Raw genomic sequence first — 21,763 nt, 5'->3', positions numbered from 1 at the left:
TCTCACTCTTGCTCAGGCTGGTCTTGGCTCCTGAGCTCAAGTGATCCTCCTGCCTTGGCCTCCCAGAGTGCTAAGATTATAGGCATGAGCCACCAGGCCCAGCCTTCCATTTTTGTTTCATTTACCTGCTTCCTACTTTTTTATTTTGCTGAAATATTTTAAAGAAAATTCCAGATATGATATTATTTTACATGTAAATACTTCAGCACATATCTTTAACACATAAGGACTTTTTATTTTAATATAGTAGCATTATCACATCCAACAAAATCAATAATAATTTTTTAATATCATCTAAAAGACAATCTCTGGTATTCAGTTTCCTCAACTGACTACAAAAATGTCTTTTCACGGTTTGTTTTTTTGAATCAAGACTCAAACAGGGTTCACAGATTGCATTTGGTTAATATGTCCCTTAAGAATCTTTTAATCTATAAAAGTTTCTCCTCCCTTTTATTTTCCCTTACCATTTATTTGTGGAAGAAACCGAGTGTCATGTAGAATTTCACAAATGGTAGATTAGACTAATTGTATCCTTTGATGGAGATAGGTGTTCCTCTATTTCTCCCTTTCCACTAAATGGGGACTTAGGCCTAGATATTCACTGTCCATATGGTAGCCACTAGCCACATGTGGCGACTGAGCATTTTAAATGTGGTTAATATGAATTGAAATGTGTTGTCAGTGTAAATTACACACCAGATTCCAAAGACTTACTATGAAAAAAGAATGTATAATGTTTTATTAATATTTTTATATTGATTATATATTAAAATGATATTTTAGATATATTATTTAAATAAAATATATTTCAAAATTACTTTTACCTCTTCATTATTAAATTTTTTTTATGTGACTATGGGAAAATTTTAAATTACATATACATCTTATATTATATTTCTATTGGACAATGCTGGTCTGGAGGCTTCATTACATTCAATCTTTTTTTTTTTTGACAAGAGTACTCCAGAGGTGATGTGTATTGCATCTGGAGGTGCATACTATCCAGTTATCTTATTGTTAGTGATGTTAAGATTGCTCAATGGTAAGAAAGAGAAAAGGTGGCCTGGCTAAAACCTTGATATTCTCCTGTGGAATGTCAACAACTTCACAGAACACCAACATCATGCTGGACCGCACACACTGTGACCTTAATGGAGCAAGATAAGACAAGATGACTCTATAATCATATTTGAGCACATATAAAAAGAAGAACATTGTCAAAACCACAAAACATCTCTTTTTCCTGGCTCTTATAAATGGCTGTTGCTTTTTTTACCAAGTATAGCTTGAGCTTCACTGTTCCTTCTGCCTTTTAGGTGAGAATTACTAAAATGCCCAATGACAGAATCACCACTGCTTCCTGACAGCATGCAATTAAGAGCAAAGACCTGTTTTCTTGAACTTTTTGACAAATCATTCTCACAAGCTCAAATCTCATAAGTCCTTTCTAACACCTACTGAGACCTCCATGGTTCCTTTCAGTGTACATCTTCTCCTGTTGCAATGAGGCAATGGACACAACTTTGAATGCAGGTGTGTTCTGGAGCACTCACAATGGGGTCAGATAGTGTCAGCCTCATCCTTCCATTCTAAATTTTATTGGGTGGATTTTTAAGTAGGGGTACAACTTAGTGCAATTAGATGTTTTGGGAATCGCACAGTTAGTGGTTATTTGTGACTGTTGTGATACTGGACATATCTGTCCGTTTATTGAAGCCATTTTGCAAACAGAACTAAATCCATTTGGTCATTGTATTAGTTTGCTAGGGATGCCATAGAAGAGTACCACAAACTGGGTGACTTAAACACTAGTCTCCCAGTTGTCTCACAGTTCTGGATGCTGGAAGTCTAAGATCAAGGTGGTGGCAAGGGCTGGTTCTCTCTGAAGGCTGTGAGACAGAGTCTGTTCCATGCCTTTCCCTAGCTTCTGGTGGTTTGCTGGCAATCTTTGTGTTTCTTAGCTTGTAAACATATCACCCCCACCTCTGCCTTTATGTTCCTGTGGTATTCTCCCTATGTCTTTGTCTGTTTCTAAAAATGACCTCACTTCAACTTGATTACCTCTGTAAATATCCTATTTCCAAATAAGATTGCATTCTGAGGTAGAGTTAGGACTTTAACATATTAATTTTTCAGGGACACAATTCAACTCATAATAGTAATTCACAATTATTAGACTCTTTCTGGTAGATGTCAGAAGTCACCAATCTTAGAGGTAAGTGACAGTGGATACTTCCTGACAATCTCATTTTAACTAGTTCATATTCAAAGCAACTCTTCTGCCAAATTCTGCATACACATAGACATTTATTAAATAAACATGTATTAATAAATAGGCTCAGAAACAGTTCATAAATCCTTTTCTGTAATCTTAGGCAGTCCCAGACCTCTTCTCTTTAGGGCTCTATCTGAGGCAGATGTCCCAGCTAAAGATAGGATTCAGTTAACCCTATAGTGGTGGTGGTCAACCAGATCTTTGATCATTTCTGATTCTATCCCTGGGTAGCATCCTTATGGGCAAAGTTGAAAGGTTCATCCCAAGTGTGAAAAGGTGGGGAGTATCTCTAAAGCATTTTAACTTGAGGCATACTAGTTTCACCAATGGCAATCCAGTTATAGTATACATTATGCTAATTAATGAGTCACTAATTTCACCAATGAATGCTTATTAATAGTATTTACTATAATTAGCAAAGCCTCTGGTGTTGACTGAAGGTAGCTGAAGCCTGGTGATAGTCCTTTCTGGTGTGTGGCATTTTGATTAAGTGCTAGCTGTGAATTCTTGATTAGGGCAACCAACTGTCCCTAGAGTGTAGATTAAGACTAACAAACACACACATTTATGTCACGCTGTCTGAGCTAAGTATTTACAAGTAAATTGCAGACATGATAACCAGGCTATACCATTTTCAGAGTATATTTGGGAGGATGCATAATAAATACATGAACATGGAAGTGTAAAGACCATGGAATGGGCGTCAAATGTACTCTTTATCAGCTCTCTTTGTGACCTTGGGCAAATTATTTAAATTTTCTGGGTTTCAGTTTCTTCATCAATAAAGTGAAAGCCCTGGGTTAAATGATTCTTTAAGTTCCCTTTAGCACTTAAATTCTACAGTTTAATTCCAAGAGCTAATATATCCACATGTATAAAATACTACGGTGCAGACTGAATACATGACTGCTCAGAGAAGTGGTGTGAAGGTGAGATTGGATTAGTAAATCAAGACTTTGGGGAAGCGAGGCAAAACCAATCATCAGTGAATTATTTCATTTGACAACGTGTGTGTGCGCGTGCGTGCGTAGTTTTTCTATTTTTGTCTATAAGCCATTGACTTGTGTAGTTCAAAATGATCCTTCATGCTTTAAGACGCAATCTGGGGATATTAGATATTATTTTGGTGGCTTTGTTGGCTTTTAGAATTTGTGATTGGTGAAGAGGAGATTTTGCTTGCTTGAAATTGACAAGTGCTACAATGGCACATCTGTGCCTTGGCTGCAAGTTCAAAAAAGTCATATGTGCTACCAGTTTTGTTTTGTGCCTCCTTCGGTAAGACCTGTAGTAAAAGGGCTATATGTGAGACTGCAGTTTTAATAAATATGCACATCTCTTTATGTTTAGAAAGCAAAGGGAAGAACTTACCGATTTCAAATACCTTGATTAAAGTAGCATTCAAATCCTAAACATGGCTACATTTAAACACATTTCAAATAAGAGAATGCAGTAGCTTCTTTTTGTCTGGGATGAAAACATGCTGGATGGAAGCAGGGACGGGACAAACTGAAATGTCCACAGGGGCTAGGCAAGTTAAGTCGGAGAATGAAGCCAGCTGATATGAGTCAGTCCGATGTGATGAGCCAACTCTTCACAACCCTTTGATGGGTCCCATCAAAGGGGAAAAGCTACTAACCAGGCCCTGTGGACAGTGCCAGTAGGAACAGCATGTCCGAGGTTGCCACGTATTCCAGCATTTACAGAGTTGCCAGAGGACTCAGTATTTTGTCCTCCTCTAAAGGTGGAAACACAGATTTTTAATGTGACAATCCTTGATTACTGAATATTTTCAATGAATTTAAACTTTTTTACAGCTTTGCAGGCTGAATAAACCATTGACTCGTACAGCGTGGACATTTAAGCAATTAATTTATGATGGAAAAAATAAGGAGTTTACATAGACCTGGAAACAAAGTCCAACAAAACCACTTATTGGCTATGTAATGTAGGGTAGGTATTTAAGATGTCTGACCCTTATTCTTCTTATAAGTGAAAACTGAGGATATTTTAACCCATTTGTTAGGGCTATTGTGAGCATTGAATGAGAGAAATTATTTGATAAGGCATGCAAATACACCTGGCACTTAGATCAATAAATGCAGTACTTGTGTATGTTCTTTCCAGATAGATACCCTTTGGACCTATGGTTATATATTGTGTGCCCCCAGGTAAAATCCAGCCCACAAATCCCTTTTTATTGGAAGTCTCCTCCCTTGAAATGAATCATGAGCTCTTCATTGATCACTGTCTCCACTAGTCTGCTATTTTCAGGTTTGCTACATGCCTAATCTCTTAACTGTCTGAGTTTGTGACCCCAGCATATAGGATATTCACCTGGCTTTGAATGTCATATGGTGCATTTCCAATCCCTATTGCGTCACACTCTGTTCAGTGATAAGAAGTTCAATAATGCTGACTGCGGAGGGTCAACAGAGACATTATCATGTACACAGAGACAGGCTGGTGCAATCAGGATACTAGTAAATTTAACAGGAATGTCATGTCTCAGGCTTATGTGGCTGGTGCTTTCCATGATACTTAAATAACCTAGTGGATTTACACATATGGCCTCAGTCTTTCGTGGCACCAATGCATAAATTCTCATTTCCCCCAGCCACATCCTGTGCTAAAAGCATGATATAAAAATCCAGCAAACAATGTTTCCTCTATCATATAATAATTAAAAGTTACATCTCAGGGCTCAGAAATATCATGGCTTCCCTGGGAAATAGCTGTGGGAAGACTTTCCACTGTCACCTGATATGGTAGGCAATATTGGGAATGAATGCAGCAGCAGTGAAAATATGCACAAATCCCAGATCCTGAGCCTCAAAGAAATATAATGGGTGCATGGTGGATCTTAATATTTTCAAGCCTAAAAAATTGCCTTTTGGGGAGTTGTAAGCAGTTTATGCCTTCTAGGGTAGAACATACAATTTGTCTTTGGGGCTATATCAATTAGAGTTGTTGGGTGCAAGCAACAGCCTTTGGCTGACTCAGCAAAAGGGATTTTATTGGAAGGATACAGGATATCCCAAAGAACAGAATAAAAGTGAATGAACTGCAGTCTTTGACAGAACTAGGGATCAGGTGGCAAGAGCTACCAGACAGTCTCTCTGGGGCTGCTTTTAGAGTGAATAATCATTCATTTGCAGCCTCAGAGTCACTTAGCTCAAGGTTTGGATTCTAGGGAAGAATATTTGATTTTTCAGCTTGCGTCTCTTGCCCATGCCTGAGAGGATGTGCAGTTTGCTTGACAGTTCCACTATGACTACCTACCATGGGGCTGGGTAGTCAAAATCAAATTCTGATGCTTGTTCCAGAATATGGGGACATGGTGTCAAGAAGACATCTGCCTGGGGCAGACCTACACAGGAAGGACCCCTTCTCCAGACCTGTTGGTTAAGCAACTCTGAGGCAAGTATCTCCTGTTTGGGGAATAGGAGCCAATCAGACCTGTGTCAAATTCCCAGAGAAGGGCGTCTGATTGTCTTAAGATTGGGTCAGATGTCCCTTCTTGGTCTCAGGTCACTGCCTTAAGCAGCTTTTTACCTAAAGAGGTAAGCCGAGCAATTTAAAAAACTACTAGCAAGGTTTTGTAAATGGTAATAAACTGATAGGATTTTCAGTACTGGCAGGAACCCTAATTCATTCTTCTAGAGGGGAGGAAAAATGACTCACAACTGTTGAGATTGAGAAAGAAAGCTGGACAGGCAGAGTTCAGTCTCCCCTTACTCTTTGGAAGCCAGTTGATGGGCAGGAAGTTGCAATGAATCTGACAGAAGTTCTTAAAGTGTTCGTAAAGGTTTTCAGACCACTGGGGATCCTCAACGCCAAAAGAATTTTCATAATAATGCTAAGATGTCGTTTGCCTTTTTCACTGTGTTGACATTTGCATTGACGGTGCAAAACCAAAGACAGGTACAATTGCTTGTGCCTTAGCATGAACCGAGACAGAGACACAAAACTATACTAGTAGTCATTGTGTTCTTTATAGCTAAACACTCAGGGTAAAAGCAAAAAACAAAAGAATTTCATATAAGAATATCCTTGATGAATGCACACTGCTAAATTTTATTCACAAACTGCTGAATGCACTTCTGCTGCACCCTGAAATGATTGTCCAGAGGAAAAGTACTCATGCTATTGTTTGAGTTGTGAGCTGAAGTAGATTTTCCCTCTGGAACACCATGTTACTTAAAAGAATGATTGGCAAACAAACTGATAATTCAAACTCAGGCATTTGGCTGACATTTTCTCTAATGAAGTGACTGTCACTTCAAGGTAAACAATTGACAGTATTTGTTGCTAATGATAAAATTTGTGCTTACAAGCAAAATTAGAATTTTAGAAAACTTGTATCCACCACCATAGGCTTGATAGCTTTCCAATATTTAAAGACTTTACTAATGATATTGGTGGTTATATTAATGAATGCAGTTTTTGGATACTGTATAGTGAAATGTGGTAACTGCTGTGGCCCGTTTGCAGGACGGAGGATGAACACAGAACACAAAAAGACACACAGACACACACAAAGATGGTTACAAGACAGCAGTGCAGAACACACCAGTCGTTTTATTTTTATACCCCAAAAAAATCAAAGTTAGTTCCTTGTATGTGCCCACCCAGGTGTGGCAGCGATAGCCATAAATTCTGGAACACGTAGTCTAAGGACACAGATGTCTCCTGAATCAAGGTTTCCAGGCAGTTGCTCCAGGCACCAGGCATAGATCACAGACTGAGATTAGCAAGGTTGGGCAAGGACGTCACCAGGGGCATTTTTCATCCCCAGTTCCTCTTAGGCTGATCCCCTGTGGCTGTCCCTGGTTGAGGTCACCCCTCCCTTGAGGGGTCTTACCTGTCATTGACTAACCAGCCATCTTATGGGATTAAGCAGCAATCAAAAGAACAATGTGCTTATTGTGTGGCCTCCAGGCCTCCACTTATCATGGGGCTGGGCAGCTCTTGCCTCAATATAGAAACTCAGGTCTATTGTTATGTCTCTAGGCAGCAACCGTGTTTGTCACAAGGGCCTTGTCTGGAACACATTACTTTCAAACACTCTGGGCAGAACACGTACATTACTCACTAAATTTAATTCTTAAACTAGGAAAATATATGTCAGTCCCCTACAAGTAACATTTGGAAGATCTGCTTGAGTCATTGAAGAAAATTGCAAATATTCAATACATGTTGTTGCAAAGATCCATTCAAACTGCAAAATATAGGATGTTAATGTAACCATTGATACAGTTTCATATTTAATATTAAAATTAACCTTTAAGAAACTACCACTTGTTGAGTTTTGATAGCAGAATATCTACAATTATCTGAAAGTATTTAAATAATCCTTCCTTTTCCAACTATATATTTACATGAGGCCAGATTTTCTTCATATACTTCAACCAAAGCAACACATTGTAAAACAAACTGAGTACAGAAGCATCTATGAAAATCCAACTGTCTCTGATTAAGGTAGACATTAAGGTTGTAAAAATGTCAAACAACTGTACTTTTACCTTTTATAATCTTGAAAAATAGTTATTTTTGAAAAAACTATGTTATTTATATTAATATTTAATGGTTTTAAAAATAATTTTTATGTGAATTAATACATAAGTATTTAAATTTTTTTTTTAGTTTTAACTTCTAATGTGTTAAATACCCATAGATATAACCCAGATAAACAGAAGCTTTGTGGGATCTTCAATAATGTTAAGGAGTTTAAAAGTGTCCAAAGACTGAAAAGCTTGAGAACTGCTGTTCTAGTGGAATTCTCTTCACATGGAAGAAAACATCACGAGTAGGGAAAAGAGATTACCCACCTTAACAAGTAAGAAGCCTATCTCAGGAGTGGTTTTGGAAGATATTAATTGGCCACCCAATTAACAGTGAAAGGCATTCACATCTCACTGTAGAGGCTAAAAATCCCAAATATTTATTCTCTCTACATCACTGTACCCAGAGGCAGCCATGTAACCTGTTTTTTGACCATGAGATTGTAGAAGATGCTGTTGGTGGCCTGTCCTGCTCTCCCTTACTGAGACAATGTACTCACCTCCCCCCACCTCTCGCCAGCTGCTGTGAACTGTCCTCAGCTGAGGGAGCCCATTGCTTGGAAGTGACTAGGAGACTGTGCCACACACCCTGGGTAGCCTGAAACCAAGGACTGACTGGAATGGGGGTTTGAGAGCCAGAACCCCTTGCCCCAATATGGGATAGCTCTGGTGGGATCAGGCTGAGGTGGGATTTCAGTGGAACCCACATCTTGGCCTAGTTTCTTACCCTCTGCTCTATACTGCTTTCTTTACTTCCTTTAAAGCTTCTCTGAAAACAGTCCTTCCATAAGTTACTTGCACAAGAATCCCCATTTTAGCCTCTAAAGAACCCAACCTAAGACAGACAGAAGCAGAAGTCAGTGGAAGTGCCCTTCTGGGAAAACATTTGCTTTTTTTTTTATTAAAAAAAGGGAAGGGGGAACATATGTAGTGGCAGGGCCCTTCCCCCTTCTTCTTGCCTTGAACGTGGCTGTGATGTTTGGAGCAAGAGCTCCCATCTTGTGACTCATACACAATAGACATAAGGGAAAGGCCAAAGAGTCCCAGAGCCAGTGCCAGTAGCTCCTACCACCAGACTTTTTTTATGTGTGAGAAAAATAAGTCCTGTTTACTCAAGTCACTTTGAGTCAGTGTTTCTGTTATTTGTAGCTGAACATATTGCTGTGTAATACAGGCGTTGTGAGAATATAATGAGATATGGCCGGGTGTGGTGGCTCACGCCTATAATCCTAGCACTCTGAGAGGTTGAGGCGGGCAGATTGCTCGAGGTCAAGAGTTCAAAACCAGCCTGAGCGAGACGCCATCTCTACTAAAAATAGAAATAAATTAATTGACCAACTAAAAATATATATACAAAAAATTAGCCGGGCATGGTGGCGCATACCTGTAGTCCCAGCTACTAGGGAGGCTGAGGCAGTAGGATTGCTTGAGCCCAGGAGATTGAGGTTGCTGTGAGCTAGGCTGATGCCATGGCACTCACTCTAGCCTGGGCAACAAAGTGAGACTCTGTCTCAAAAAAAAAAAAAAAGTAATGATATAATAAAGGACCTACCACATAGCAGGCACTCAAAAAATGGTAATTTCTTTCCTCCATCTCTTTCCAAGTTATTTTCCTGGCTGGACTTTATGGAAGGCCAAATGAAAGTACACAATACCCGTGTTTCCTATATATCCGGTTTAGCTCTTTCTGAGCTGCTTATATTTTTGAATCGATGCCCTAAGAGAGGAGTGATTAAGCGATAGGAAGAGCAGTGGCCTTTGTTTCTCCCTCCTTGCATTTCAACAGTGGATGGTCTTGTGTGTTGGAAGGGTTGGCCTAGCTCATTGCTTTAATATCTCAAGACTCAAGAAAAAATTACCTTTACATTATATAAAAATACGCCATTATTTTAGGCTCATATTGGCCAACACCTCATATTCATAATAACAGTACTCATATCTGCTCCAAAGTAGAAGGGTGTGATTGGGTGTCAGGAGCAGTAGGGCCTGTTTGGACTGTGATCCCATGTGTGCATCACAGCATCTCTTTGTTTTTCAGGCCACCATTCTTGCTCTGTCCATATGCATCTTATTATTTGTGAAAATAAAAGCTTGTCTTTTGTGAAAATAAAGCTTGTATTTGGAGTAGGAAGACTGCTGGTAACAGGGGCATATTGCTTGAAACACACTGACTGCATCAGGTTTACATGCTATTAAATAGTGCAATTCAATAGGAAATTGCAAATGTTTATTGAACACCCACTGTGTTCGAGGCACAGTGGGGTCTGGGGTGATGAATCAGTCATGGCCTGCCTTTCTGGAACTAAGATTTGTAGGTGGCAGACAGATACACAGATGACTTTGAAACAGGGCTGGTGCTGCAATAAAGATGCTAACAAAGTTCTATAGGACTTTTGAGGGAAGGTAAGAAGGATTAATTTCACCTTGGGGGTCAGATAAAGGCATCTCAATGGCAGTGAGAGAAACAAATGATCTATCTTTGTACTTGCTAATTTCTTTCACCTACTTATGCCTTGTAATTGTTAAAGTATGAAAATCCTTTCCTATAGACTAACTTAAATGAATCCCTACAACACCACCATGGGGTGGGCATATCATGTTAACTTATGCATAAATGGCTAAAGTGAGACTTAGCAAAGTTTTAAACACTTATGTGGTTTTAAATGATGAAGAACTCAACTGTAGTTCTTTCTCTGTAGACAAGTGATTTTTACAGTCTACAGCAGTGGTTCTTAAGCTAGGTTGCACATTAGAATCTGTTGGAAAGTTTTAAAAATCCCCCTGTGTAGGCTATACCAAGAGCAATTAAATTAGACTCTCTTGAGAGTGGGACCTACGTAACTATGTGTGTGTGTGTGTGTGTGTGTGTGTGCACGCTCGCGTGAGATTATTTTTAAATTGTGGTAAAATATACACAACAAAATTTACCATCTTAACCATTTTTATTTTTATTTATTTATTTATTTTTTTGAGACAGAGTCTCACTTTGTTGCCCAGGCTAGAGTGAGTGCCATGGCATCAGCCTAGCTCACAGCAACCTCAAACTCCTGGGCTCAAGCAATCCTGCTGCCTCAGCCTCCTGAGTAGCTGGGACTACAGGCATGCGCCACCATGCCCGGCCAATTTTCTTGTATATATATTTTTAGTTGACCAATTAATTTCTTTCCATTTATAGTAGAGACGGGGTCTTGCTCTTGCTCAGGCTGGTTTTGAACTCCTGACCTTGAGCAATCTGCCCGCCTCGGCCTCCCAGAGTGGTAGGATTACAGGCGTGAGCCACCGCTCCCGGCCTTAACCATTTTTAAATGGCATTAAGTACATTGACATTGTTTTGCTACCAGCACAACCATCCATCTTCAGAATGCTTTTTATCTTACAAAATTGAAATCTGTACCCATTAATTAATAGCTCCCCATTCCCCCCATCCCATCCCCTGGAAACCGCTATTCTACTTTCTGTCTCTATGATTTAGACTACTCTAAGTATTTCATATAAGTGGAATCATACAGTATTTGTTCTTTTGTGACTGGCTTATTTCACTTAGCATAATGTCCTCAAGGTTCATCCATGTTATAGCATGTGCCACAATTTTTTATTTTTTTTGTGACGGAGTCTCTCTCCTCTGCTAGGGCTAGAGTACCGTAGCATCAGTATAGCTCACAGAACCTCAAACTCCTGGGCTCAAGCAATCCTTCTGCCTCAGCCTCCCAGTAGCTGGGACTACAGGTATGTGCCACTATTCCCAGCTAACTTTTTCCATTTTTAGTTGCTTGGCTAATTTCTTTTTATTTTTAGCAGAGACAGGGTCTCTCTCTTGCTCAGGCTGGTCTCGAATTCCTGAGCTCAAGGGATCCTCCCACCTCAGCCTCCCAGAGTGCTAGGATTACAGGCGAGAGCCACTGTGCCTGGCCAACATGTGCCAGAATTTATTTTCTTTTTAAGGCTGAATTATATTTGATTGTATGTATATGCCACATTGTTTATCCTTTCAACTGTTGATAGATACTTGAGTTGCTTTCACATTTTGGCTACTGTGAATAATGCTGCTAGGAACAGGAGGGTACAAATAAATATCTCTTCAAGACCTTGCTTTCAGTTCTTCTGGTTATATATCCAGAAGTAGAATTGCTACATTATGTGGTAATTCTATTTTTAATTATTTTGAGGAACCACCAAACTGTTTTCCATAGTGGTTGCACCATTTACATTCTCACCAAGGGTGCATCGTATTTCTTTTAAAGCTTCCCAGTGATTCCAGTGGGCAGCCAAAGTTGAAAGTAGATCTCCTGAAGAAACTGCAATGGACTGATCTTCTGAAGACAAGTCTATTTTATTCACCTTTTTATCCACAGCGAAGTAGCATGCCTGGCAAACCACACCATGGCACTCATGTTGAGTGGAACTCCTCCGTGTTGTCTTCATTTAATTTCTACATAACTTAATGCAAATCTGTAGCTGAAGCAACTTTCTCTATAATGCAAATGCATTGACAGTCTACTGAAGTTTTCCTCACTTATGAACACATATTTCTACCCTAGTCACATTTATTCTTTAGTATTGCAGGCACCAAGCATACAAAAGAAAGAGTCGCTTCTTCTAAACAAGACGGAAGAGGAGAAGTAAAACAAAAGCAAAAGAAAGGAGGGCTGCCAGGTTTTGTTCAGGTGTTTGGCACAGGGACCTCCTATTTTCCATGACTGCTGACAAAGATCTTCTGGATGCGACTTTTTAATTAAGTTTCTTCACTAGTCTCTCCCCCTTCCTGGTTCTTGCAAACCAGGGAGGAGCTTTTATTACTTAAAAGTAATTGTGTTTTCCTTGTTGGAAATAGACAACAATCCCCTCAAGCCAAGAGTAAGTTTGGAGACTTGATCCATAATCATCTTAATCTAAGAGATGTCACCCTCCCCCCTGCAACTCCACACACACCTTATTAAGAAGGGGAGTCTCTTAGGCCGGGCGCGGTGGCTCACGCCTGTAATCCTAGCTCTTGGGAGGCCGAGGCGGGCGGATTGCTCAAGGTCAGGAGTTCAAAACCAGCCTGAGCAAGAGAGAGACCCCGTCTCTACTATAAATAGAAAGAAATTAATTGGCCAACTGATATATATATATAAAAAAAATTAGCCGGGCATGGTGGCTCATGCCTGTAGTCCCAGCTACTCGGGAGGCTGAGGCAGCAGGATTGCTCGAGCCCAGGAGATTGAGGTTGCTGTGAGCTAGGCTGACGCCCGGCACTCACTCTAGCCTGGGCAACAAAGCGAGACTCTGTCTCAAAAAAAAAAAAAAAAAAAAAAAGAAGGGGAGTCTCTGAGTTTGGGTAGGGAAGGCAACAAAGGAAGAGAGAGACACACAGGAGGGGGAGGGGAGGCTAAAAATCATTGCTTTCCGTGTCTTTGTTTTCTCTTTGGGCTGTTGTCAAGAACGATTAATTTAATCATGTTGATTTAGAAGACTTTTAGTGTCAGTGAGTCTTCTTTATTACTTCTGTCTTCTGCTGGCCTTTTCTGGGCCTCTTATATTTCCATCAAGCTATTGGCATTCTGTCTGAATCAATAGCAGGCCAAGGTCTCTTCCTTCAATAGGCAGGCACAATATATTCTACCTAGGATCGGAGATGAAGAATTATAGTCCTTTAGAATCAAGAGAGACTATGAGAGATAGCTTCTAGCCCAATCTTATTTTCATCTTAGCCTATAGACACTGTGATGTAGCTGGTTAGTGACAGAGTTGAGACAAGGACCTAGGCCTTTACTCACTGAGTCTGTTATTTCTGCCATATTCTATACTTGCATTGCTCATTCTATTTATGGAGTATTTATTATTATATTTTAAGACACATTGCTAGGCATTGGGGGAAAAGCAACACAGACATGTTTCGTGTTCTTATGATCTATATACCGGAGGAAACATATAATGAAACATACAGTATGGTACAAAGTAAGGTACCCAACTCCCGTTGTGGGGAGATCAGGGAGGACTTCCTGGGGGAAGTGATGTTTAACCATTTCGGTACAGCACTCACCGGCCGCGAAACCTTGCCCACAGCCGGCACCCACAGTCAGCACGACAGTTTGTGCTGTGCATTGACGAGACGGATCGTTTTGCTCTTGTGTGATGAGGAAAGCTTTAAAGCACTGAAAGCTTGTTTTACTTTACAGGCAGCTTTACTTGTAATGTAAATCAGAATAGGTAACATATACACGTATGTTTCATTATGTTATTTTTAAATGTTCATTATGTTGTTTCATTATGTTTTTTTAAATTATGTTATTTTTAAATGTTCACAATTTTATTTTGATAAATGAAAAATTAGAAAAGTCATATCATGGCTGTCAGCTAAAGTCACTGTGCGCATTCATCTGTGGCTATCGACTATAGTTGACGCTGGTTCCGAAGTGGTTAAACTAAGAACTGAATTGAAAGTAAGAGTTAGCTGAGGGAAAGGTAGAAGATGTCCCAGAGAGAGCAAAGAGCACACAGAAAGGCCTCAGACGGAAGAGAGTGGTGCCTTTAAGGAACTGAAAGAAATTCAAAGTGGAGCAGGTAAGCAGGGCCTAGATCAAGTAGGTCTATGTAGGCCTTACTGAAGAGCATGGACTTCATTCTAAGGGCAGTGTGGAGCTGTTGAAAGGTTCAAGCAAGATTTTTAACATGATCAGAATTGCATTTGAGAAGGTTCACTCTGGCTGCCACATGGAGAGTGGGTTGCAGGTGGGCAAGGCCCAGGAAGAGAGGCCAATTCGAAGGCCCTTGTGCCAATCCAGATAAAGGGGATGGTGGCTTTGACCACATTTGTTGCAGAGGGGATAGAGAAAAATGAGCATATTTAAGAAATATGCCTGCAATGGACTGACCAGGGGAAGTGGTGAACCAAGTAGGTATCATTCCCTGGGAAAGGCACAGAGGCAGAGGATGAGGTCTGAGAGTGGGGAAGGAGACAATCTTGGAAATGATGCTAGAGTGCCTCTGGGACTCACACATGCGTCTGAATTGCCAGACCAAGTAGAGGCCTGTTATAGGTTGGGTTGTGTTCTCCTAAATTCATATGTGGAAGCCCTAATCCCCAGTACCTCAGAATGTGATTGTATTTGGTGTTTAAGATAAAATGAAACTGTCGGGGTGGGCCCTGATCCAATCTAACTGGAGTCCTTAAAAGAGAAGAAAATTTGGACGCACGGGGAGACATCAGGGGTACCTGCACACAGAAGAAAGACCATCGAGGACATGGTAAGAAGGTGGCCATCTGCAGGCCAAGGAGAAGGGACATTAGAGGAAACCAAACCTGCCAACACCTTGATCTTGGATTTCTAGCCTCCAGAATGTAAGAAAATAAATTTCTGTCATGTAAGCACCCGGTCTCTGGTTTTTTGCTGTGATAGCCCTAGCAAACTAATACAATGCCTGAGTTCATAGTTTGTCTCTCTCCTCTTCTAATTAATAATCTTTAAGTGGAAATATCCATAGAGGGTTGGATAGAAGGGTTTTCAGAGAGGGCCTAAAGTTAAAGCTTTGAAGTGCTCTGCATGTAGAGGTAATTGAAGCTACGAGAGGGTGAGGTGACCCACGGCCTGGGTAGAGAGGAAAGGAGGGCCTAGGACTGAATCCTGAGAAGGGCCATCATTTCAGGGCCAGTCAGAGACACAGGGGAAATCCAAATCCGCCTTGCCATGGGAGGCCAGGGAGGGGAGTAATCAGGGGTGTCAGAGGCTGAGAGGCCAGAAAAGCATGGCCAGTGCTATCAACTGAATGTTTGTTCCCTCCACTTCCAACTTATGTGTTGGAGCTCTAACCCCACTGCCATGGTATTTGGAAGTGGGGCCTTTGTTTAGACGAGGTCATGAGGGTGGGATCCTTATGTTGGGATTAGTGTCCTTATAAGAAGAGGGAAAGAGACCAGAGCTCCCTCTCTGCTATGCGAGCACACAGGGAGAAGGAAGCCATCTGCAAGCCAGGAAGACAGCATTCACCAGAAACTGAACAGGCCATCACCTTGGTCTTGGACTTCCCAGGCTCCAGAACTGTGAGAAATCAATGTCTGTTGTTTAAGCCACCCAGTCTATGGTATTCTGTCATAGTAGCCCAAATTGACTAAGATAGCCAGTAACCTTGGAGAGCACTTTTTTTTTTTTTTTTGAGACAGAGTCTCGCTTTGTGTCCTAGGCTAGTGCCGTGGCGTCAGTCTAGCTCACAGCAACCTTCAAAATCTTGGGCTCAAGCGATCCTACTGCCTCAGCCTCTTGAGTAGCTGGGACTACAGGCATGTGCCACGATGCCCAGCTAATTTTTTCTATATATATATTAGTTGGCCAATTAATTTATTTCTAATTTTATAGTAGAGACGGGGTCTCGCTCTTGCTCAGGCTGGTTTTGAACTCCTGACCTCGAGCAATCTGCCCGCCTCGGCCTCCCAGAGTGCTAGGATTACAGGCGTGAGCCACCGTGCCCGGCCATGGAGAGCACTTTCAAGGGGAGCAGTGGGAAGGAAGCCAGACTGTGGGGCTGAGGGGAGGGGAAGGTGAGGAACTGGGATGGTGGGCTAGACATGGCTTACAGGAAGTTTGGCTGGTTGCAAAGACTGATATTCAGAGCAGAATCTGGAGTAGGGCTGAGGAAGAATATTGTTTTAAACATGAGACTTTTGGGCAGGCCTAAAAGCCAATGGGCAATGGGCAGGTTCACCGTTCAAGTGAGAGGAGATCATCAGTAGAGCCCAGTTCCCGAGAAGATCAGGACTGAGGGTCCCAGAGCACTGGCCAAGAGACAGGCCTAGTCCAGGAGGGGGGCGGGGGAAGACAGGTGCAGATGGGGGGAGCCTGGCTGCTGTGCTGCCTCTGGCTGCTTCCTTTCTCTCAGATTAAGGAGAGGCCATCCTCAGAGAGGAGGAGGGAGCTGGTGGAGGAAACATCAGCCACAGAGGTGAGGAGCGTGCAGTCAGTCTTTTTGAGTTATGCAAACGGTGGAGGGAATGCTGACTCCACTAGGAGCCAAACCACTGTAGTTGTTTTACAAACTCAATTGAAAAGTATGATAGATGGATGAAATTTTCCCTAGTTTTACAAATGAGAAATCTGGGAACACAGAGGTCAAATATCTGCCCAAAGTTACATAACTTATAAGTGCCCCAGGCAGGATTGATGCTCAGAGTCCTTAAAGCCTCAGCCCTCTGCCCTCAACATAGTGCCCTTCCTGGCCTGGACTGGATCAAGCTAGTGGATGCCTCCGGCAGGTTAATAATTTGTCTAGCCTTCAAACCTATACATGTTTGAAATTTGTTCTGGGTTTATCTGGAGGAGGGTTTGAGTTGTGTGTGCAGGAGGAGCAGATTAGAAGGACCCTGTAGTCCCAAACCTGCACAGTCATCTCAGCACAGCTGAAGGCCTCACCCTTCTTGAGAAGGCAGATCTCGGGATCAGCTGTGGAATTTGCTGCCTGGCTGGTGGGTATGGAGGGGCTGTCTCCACACTCCCCCAACCTGGTGGTTTACCATATTGCAGACACTTCTTTATTCACAAATGGTTTAAGTTTGAAAGGTACTAATGGTTCCTAAATACATTTGTGTATGAGTCCAACTACACAATCATTAGATAAGCCACCACTGCACCATCAGTGGGATGGTTTTCCTCTGATGTGTAGCTTTGCTTCTGTCCAGGAAAGATTTAGAGGTGAGTAGCATTTGTATCCCTTCCAGCCAGGTACAGTGACCTCCCTAGGAGGAGTTCTGGAAAATTCAATTTTTTCTACCTTGTTATGTTTCCATCAACATTGTAGTGCCTCTGTGGTAGTTTAGCACCATAAATCAGTGTCCTGGCCAGTTGTCAAGCTGTCCACCCCCAAGTCAGCTTTGGCTGTGCCTCAGTTTCCCTTAGACTGTCAAATAATAGACCTGACTTGTTTTGTGTATGCAGGTGATTCACTGATGAAATCATGTAATGATTCATGCTACAAGGACCCATGAAAGCTGTAATAACCATCTTGCTATGAACTCATGACTCATGAGTTGTTAGGCTACTGGACTATTAGCAAGGCAATGTTGAAGGCTATCTTGATTATTTATGTCTGAGAAAGTTTTCTTTTCTCACAATGAATATTTTCATTAAAGTGAAATACCCACTGTTTGTGCCTCATTATTTTTAGGTCAGTTATGGGAAGTGTCAAGTGCTCCAGACCTAAAATAAATTAGGCAACAAATAATCAAAAACCTCAGAAAGGGAAAGCTAGGAAAGTTTAGTAAAGCATTCTTAGTGCCTCACAGGAATCTGTTCTGTCTGTAGAGGGGGCGTGAGTACTATCGGGTGACCGACCACCCTGTTTTGCCCTGACTGGTTTCTTGGGATGCCAGATTCTCAGTGCTGACACCAGCAAAGTCCTGGTCAAATCAGGAAGAATTCTCATCCTATGATTTTTTTTTAAAATAAACTTCTTCTTGCTTAATAATTTTGGATTTACAGAAAAATTGTGAAGATAGAATAGAGCATTGCCATATAGGTGATGTTCCCAGCTTCACCTATTATTAATATCTTACATTTGCATGATACATTTGTCACAATTGGTAAACCAATATTAACATATTATCAGCTGAAGTCCATACTTTATCCGGATTTCCTTAGTTTTTACCTAATGTCCTTTTTCTCTTCCAGGATCCCATCCAGGACCCCACATTATAATTAGCTGTCACGTCTCCTCAGGCTCCTCTTGGCTGCGACAGTTTCTCAGAATTTCCTTGTTTTCAATGACTTTGATAGTTCTGAGGAGTGCTGGTCAGGTATTTTGTAGAATGTCCCTCAATTGGGATTTGTCTGATGTTTTCTCATGATCAGGCTGGGGTTCTGGGTTCTGGGGAGGAAGAACACAGAGGTAAAATGCCTTTCTTGTCACATGGTATTGAGGGTGCATACTAGCACCATGCTGATGCTCACCTTGATCACCTGGCTGAAGTGTTTGCCATACTTTTTCCCTCCCTTCCCACCAGCAGTTTCTGGAAGGCAGTCGCTAGGTGGAGCCCACACAAGGCTGTGCATGGTGCACTCCGTGGGGAGTGGTGCTCTATCTCCTTAATGGGGAGTATTTACATAATAAATTATTTGGAATTCTTCTGCATGGCAGATTTGTCTATTGCAAACTTATTTATTCAGCCATTAATTTATATCAGTTGGACTCCTAGAGATTGATTTTATTCTTGCAGTATCGTCCAATACAACTTTATTTATTGTGTTGCAATTCCCTAATGACAAACAATGCAGAACATCTTTTCATATACAGTAGTCCCCCCTTATCCATGGTTTTGCTTTCTGCAGCTTCAGTTACGTGCAGTCAACTGAGGTCTGAAAATATTGAATGGAAAATCCCGGAAATAAACAATTCATAAGTTTTAAATTGCTCACCATTCTGAGCAATGGGACAAAGTCTCGTGCTGTTCTGCTCTGTCCCACCAGGGATGTGAGTCATCCCTTTGTCCTGCATATCCATGCTGTATGTGCCACCCGCTCGTTAGTCACCTTAGTGACTGTCTTGGCTGTCAGATCAAATAAACATAGTATATATGAAGTTCTGCACTATCTGTGGTTTCAGATATCCACAGGGGGTCTTGGAATGTATCCCTCACAGATAAGATGAGACTACTGTACTTATTTGTCTTCTGTATATTTATTTTCTTTGGTGAGGTGTCTGTTCAGATCTTTTGGCCTTTTTAAAATTGGAGGTCACCCTACTTTTAAGAGCAATATGGGACTTGAGGCCATTTTTTGTAGTGTGTTGGAGGGGGAACTAGGAAACCCTGCCAACCCAAGATTCCTTCAGCTGTGGCTTCTGAGACTCTTTCCTTGGAGGCTCAGCCCAACCAATCCCTGAGTCAACTCTAACCAGAGCAGGTGGGGTTTTGAGGTGGGCCCTCAGTAGACCTAGGTATGGCTCAGTCAAAACCATTTATTTGCCCCAGTTTTCAACTTCTTTCCACCACTGCCTAATACTTCATGAAATAGACTAGGAACTAAAATATTTCACATTCACATTCTCCCCCATTGCCTTTTGCTGCCATTTAGAACTAGCTTTGGAGGCCTCAGGCCAAGGCACGTGAACTTTACAGGACGGTGAACATAGTCTGGTTTCTATGCTTTCCTATTTCATGATGCCTCCAGCAAGGTGGGTTTGGATGGATGTGCAGACCCGTGGACATTTCCTTATGTTGGATGCAATTCTTTACTCTTTTTTTCAGACAGAACTTAAGGCTTTGGAACTTGGTTTACTATCATAGGAGAAAACTGATCCAGGAAAAATGCCACACATTGCTGTCACATTTATCATGTGACAGCAATGTGTGTTATTTGCCTAAACACCTTGTGTTATTGGCCTAAACACCAAATAACACAAGGGTAGCTTGTGTTATTTGGTGTTTAGGCCTTTCTGTTCATTTCTCTGAAGTTTATTTTTCTTGAAGACCTTTTTAAAGTAGGAGACCCATTTTCTGCTGTGGTAGTGTACAAACACCAGTTTTTCAAAGGAAATGCTGTTCGCATATCAGCAAATTAGAATTTTGACAAGCTATCAAATAAAGGAAGCTCGTCTGCTGGCGCTGAAGGTGGTGCCGCCACTAGGGGTCAGACGATGTCCTAATAAAGGAGGTACGGTCACCATGGAGAAGGGAGAGGGGCGGGAGAAGCCCTTGACTGCGTCGCATTTTCAGAGAGAAAAGGTGTTCCATTCCTGGATGGAACTGAAATGCAGGCATTCTGAGCTTTAGCAATGAGAGTTTTTTTGTGTTTTTTTTTTTTTTCTGGATTCAATGCTAATTCTCTGAAAAGAATTTTCAGATTTTATGTGTTATTTTGCCTACAATTTCTCTTCTCTGTAGATTTTTAAAATGTCATTTATTTTCCCTTACCAACCCTGTCTGGCCATTCCTAGTGTATTTAGGATGTTGAAAATCCCAGTGTTCTTTCTATTTCCCACAGTATTTTTATTCAGGTGACTTCTGGATAAAATGAAACAGAGTCAAAGAACAGGAGGGCTGGGGAAGGAGGAAGGGGAGGATGGTCCCAGTCTTGGGCAGCCTTAGGAGAAGGCTATAGGAGAAGGCTACGGCAGCGTGGGTGATGAGGCTGATGTCTTTCCTCCTACTCAAATCAAATAGTCCAGGTGCCAGTTCCAACTTCTTCCAATTTGAGGACCATGTCAGGGCTCCCCACCTGGGATATTGCTTTTCCATATTCTTGTGCCCGTGACACACGCCGCTAATCAGTGTCTCTTTTCTAGTGAGCCCTGATTGGTCTCAGAATGCTCTTCAATCCAGTGGTTCAGGAAGTCACTATCAGCTTCGCCACCATTCTAGGTCTGGCAATGCCTAGGTGTCTAAAACAAGTTTATGTTGAACTTGGCATTCTTCACTCCTGCCCCTGTGATGGGAGTGGCTATTGCTTGCAGTTTAGACATTTCCAGAAGTTTTTTGAGGCTCTTCCTTAAAATGTGGTCAAGGTGTAGTTACACAATTGCCAAGTTACAAACTGCTTTCAGGCACTGATTTGTTTTTTGCTAAAATGGTATTCTAGGTAACAGCTACAGATTATTTTGCTAGAGATTTGGTCCAACTCCTCAATTTTTCTCATGAGCACAGTGTCTGTCCAGGGTAAAAGTCTAACCTACCAACTAAAGTTGACTAAAGAGTGAATGAACAACCTTACCAGCATTCCAAAATGCAAATCAAACAACACGAGATAACCATTTTTTTCCCTCATCAAATGGCAAAAATTAAAAAGACTAATAACATATGGTGCTGATGGGGAGTGGAAAAACAGGCCTTCTCATCTATTGTAGGTAATACTGTAAATTATTACTGTTTTTAGGAAGATAGTATGGTAACATTTATTAAAATTTTTAAAAGTACATATTTTTCCCCAAATCCCATTTGGAGGAGTATAATCCTCAGACATGA

The sequence above is a fragment of the Microcebus murinus genome, chromosome 1 (genome assembly GCF_040939455.1).
Source record: "Microcebus murinus isolate Inina chromosome 1, M.murinus_Inina_mat1.0, whole genome shotgun sequence".
Classification (NCBI taxonomy): domain Eukaryota; kingdom Metazoa; phylum Chordata; class Mammalia; order Primates; family Cheirogaleidae; genus Microcebus; species Microcebus murinus.
This window is presented reverse-complemented; position numbering follows the sequence as displayed.